The 4094-nt window shown below is 34.5% G+C and overlaps 1 pseudogene; it reads right to left on the bottom strand.

The window, feature by feature from the left end:
- Positions 1–2404: 2404 nt before the first annotated feature.
- Positions 2405–3344, bottom strand: LOC116076238 (annotated as a pseudogene).
- Positions 3345–4094: the final 750 nt, after the last annotated feature.

The following is a 4094-nucleotide window of genomic DNA, read 5'->3' as shown; positions in this document are numbered from 1 at the left end:
TGGCTGTCCTGGATCTCACCAGTAGACCAGGCTGGCCTTGAACTCAGAAATCCACTTGTCTTTGACTCCCAAGTGCTGGGATTAAAGCATGTGCAACCACTGCCTGGCAGGACATTTTCTTGATTACTAATGGAGGTAAGAGGTCCCAGTTAGCCACAGGCAGTGCTGTCCCTGAGCAGGTGTGCCTCTTTACGTTGAGATTGTATAAGAAAACTTTTATAGAGTTCTTGAACTGTAAGATGGTCCAAATCATCCTAATTTAATCACCCATACAAAAGGCTATTGTGAAGTCTCTGAGTCTAGAGGCATGTGCTTGATGCCTGCCAGCCATGAAAAAAAACTAAAATTGAACTTTCTGTTATTCCTTACTAAAATAGAAAACTAAGGGACAAGATTTCTACAGGAATAACAGAAACAAACATGGATTTATAATTGTAAAAATCCTTTCCCCCCTCTCTCTCCCTGCCCCCCTCCCTCCCTCCCCCTCCCTCCTTCCCCCACAGTGCAACAGCTTGGAGATTTTCATTATAGTTATTTCATTTCTAAAAGGCATGGCCTTCTTCTTCCCTTTGATCCAGCTCCATTCTCCTGGAAGCAATCAAGTTCCAGCCTTCTCTGCTATTCTTTTAAAACTCTTTATGTCTCCAACTTCTTTCAAATTTTTTTCTGTAAACAGTATAAAGAGCCTGCAAGAGGGACTCCATGATACTTGGTAACATATTCAGTCTTGATAAATTACTTACATGATCCAGAAACCTTCACTAAATCAATCCATGTCCAAGACATTTCTGAAGATCTGATCAGTCCTTGATAGCAACTCAGTTGGGAAACCAACCCTTTAGTACATGAGCTTTTAGTTATGTCAAAAATGTAACAATCACTTTATACATATGGAAGCTTACAGATATTTTAAGGCATATTTTATTATTTTTAATTATGTGCATGTGTGGGTCTCTCTGTGTGTATGTGTGCATGAGTTCAGAGGGCCAAAGAAAACAGAGTAGTTGAATATCTTTGGAACCAGTATTGCAGGTGATCATGACCCACCTGACATGGGTACTGGGAACTGAACCCAGGCCTTCTGGAAGGACTGTATTCTTAACCACTTTGGCTTCTGAATATTTATTTATATAAATCACAAATTTAAATATTTAGGAATGTTAAAGTTAAATACATACCATATTTCAAACTCTTTGAATGTATAAGATTGAATATATATATACATACATACATAGATGAACATACATATTTATAATAAATATATGAATATCTAATTTCCTGTCTTATATATGTGTATATCATTAATATATACTTATATATGAACTCTCAAATTATAGAACAGTCTTGAGCAAGGCAAACATACAAACATAAGTATAAATTTTAAATATTCATCTACTAATATTCAGAATATTGCTTTCTTTTGATAGACTTTGTGAAAGTAAATTTGACTCCTGGATACAATGGCCATTTTTTTCACTATTTTTTTTAACAACATGTGTGTTTTGTGTATTGTCTACAATTTTATATATTTATTCATACATCCATATATATCAGTTACATTTAGGGAAAATTATGTTAATTTATCTGTATGTTAAGCTATTAGAATATTTAATGATGTAAATGTTTGTTTAACACTTATACCATAAGTTTAAATGAGTAATAGTCTACACTGTCTCATCAACCATCAAATCACTGGAGCATAACTTATGAGAGTGAGCTTCAGCTAACATGTCTTGGCTAATAAATAAAACTTACATTTCTTTTATTGATATAGTATTTAAATCCTTCCCCCCCACACAGGTAAGATGAGCATACACCAATTGATTATTCAATACAAAATAGTATGCCTTAAGAAAGTAAATACAAGAGACTTTATATACACTAAGCAGGTTGTTCTTTTGTGTTTAGAAATATGTATTCATATCATGAAAAAAGAGGCCATGAATTTGAAAGACAGCAAGGAGGTGTATATGGTTGAATTTGAAGGAAACAAAGAGAAGAGAAAAAAATGATATAACTACTTTAAAAAAACAAAATAAAAAGTGTTAGTAACTACAAAGTAGCAATTTAATGTATACTGAGTAATATATAAACATTTATAAACATGTCTCCCTTTTCTTGAAAAATATTATAAGTGATAATGCATCAGTTATTTAAATAACCAATACATGTAAAATTGACAAAGCTTAAAAATACTGTATTCCTACATTAGAAAAATATGTTATAAATGTTTAGGAAAGCAACTTTAATTGCATAGGTAGAAATTAAATAAAGTTTAATAAACTGAAGAAAAAAACAAATGATCAAGGATGGAGAAACAATGATATAAGTAGGCCACTAAAATTTTATACTTTATTATCTTGCTTTGCCTTCAATGTACCTTTGATTCACAGGCCACATCATTTCATGTACTTGTGAAAAACATCATCATCCTTGCCATGTTCATAAATGCTTGCCAGACTTGCTGATTTCTCAGACTATAAATAAAGGGGTTTAGCATGGGGGCTACTGAGGTATTTAGTATGGCAACTCCCTTGGTCAATGATGCTCTATCTCCTGCTGAGAATTTTATGTACATAAAAATGCAGCTGCCATAAGAAATGGAATTAACAATCATGTGGGAAGAACACGTGGAAAAGGCTTTTGACCTCTGGCTAGCAGAAGGAATCTTCAAAATTGTTCTGATGATGTATGTGTAGGACCAAAATATTAAAACACCAAAGTGAACATTAGAATAAAGACAACACAAGAAAACCCCATCCTCTCCAGGAAATTTTGTCTGAACTGGAAAGTTAAAGCAGGGGGAAATAATCACCGATATAGTGATCAATGATATTGGACCCACAATAATCAAGGCGTAGGACCAACATGAGCGCAGGGAAGATACTTAGGAAAGAAACCAGCCAACAAGCGAAGACCAGCATTGTACAGACCTTCTGACTCATGATGGTCTTGTAATGTAGGGGCTTGCAGATGGCAACGTAACGGCCATAGGACATGGCAGCCAGAAAGTAAAATTCAATTTCTCCAAATAGAATAAGAAAAAATAACTGAGCTATGCAAATGTTGAAGGAAATGGTTTTATCCCCCAAGATAATGGTGCCCAAGAATTTGGGTATACTGATGTTCATGAAGGATACTTCTAAAACAGAGAAATTCCTGAGGAGGAAATATATGGGAGTCTGGAGGTGAGAATCCAGCAAGGTGAGAGTGATGATGGTCAGGTTCCCCATGATGCTGAGTGTATAGATGATGAAAAGAAAGGCGAAGATCACAACCTGGAGCTTTGGGTCCTCCGACAATCCCAGAAAAATAAATTCTGTGGTTTCTGTGTGGTTTTTCATTCTGCAATTACTTTTTATTCCTTCTGTGAAATCTAAATACAAAACCAAAAAATCAGGTAGAATTGAGAATTCGTGAAAACCAAAACAAGCACTGCCATGTTGTTCCAGTACTATGCTGTTTCCACCTTTAGGGGAAATTTAAAGCTCTTCAATACCAGTGATTCTTTAATTAACTTTCTTTGTACAGAGAACAACTCCACATTCAAGGCAGTTTAAAAAGCCATTTAGTATCAAAAATATAATTCAATACTTCTCATCTCATTGATCAAGGATACTATAAAAAATATTCTGTTTGGGGTTGTAGAGAGAGATTTTAGTAGTGAGGTTGACTTGGTACAACTAGCATGAGAACAGAGTGGATGCTCCCCAAATAGGAATAAGGACTTAGCATATAATCCTGTGGCCCTGTCCCAAGGTATATATCAAATTGATACTATCAGGCACATGTTATTACTTTCCATAGAAAGTGGAATGATCTTGAAACTGATATACACCCAGGAAATGTTATGCATACCTTGTGTTGAATCTGAACCACCTACTAGCCTGAAAATAGGTTAACCCCTTTACTCCATTTTGTCTTCTTGTAAATATACAGTTTTTTTCTGCAGACAAGTTAATATTAAAGTACAAAAGTTATGTGTTAACATATGTGAAATATTTGAAAATTATATCTATGTGATCATGATTGTGAGTTTGTGTAGCTCAATGTAATGACAACCAAATCACATTTTCTCACTCCTTTATTTCCAT

This window comes from Mastomys coucha, unplaced genomic scaffold (assembly GCF_008632895.1).
Source record: "Mastomys coucha isolate ucsf_1 unplaced genomic scaffold, UCSF_Mcou_1 pScaffold4, whole genome shotgun sequence".
NCBI lineage: Eukaryota > Metazoa > Chordata > Mammalia > Rodentia > Muridae > Mastomys > Mastomys coucha.
This window is presented reverse-complemented; position numbering and strand designations above follow the sequence as displayed.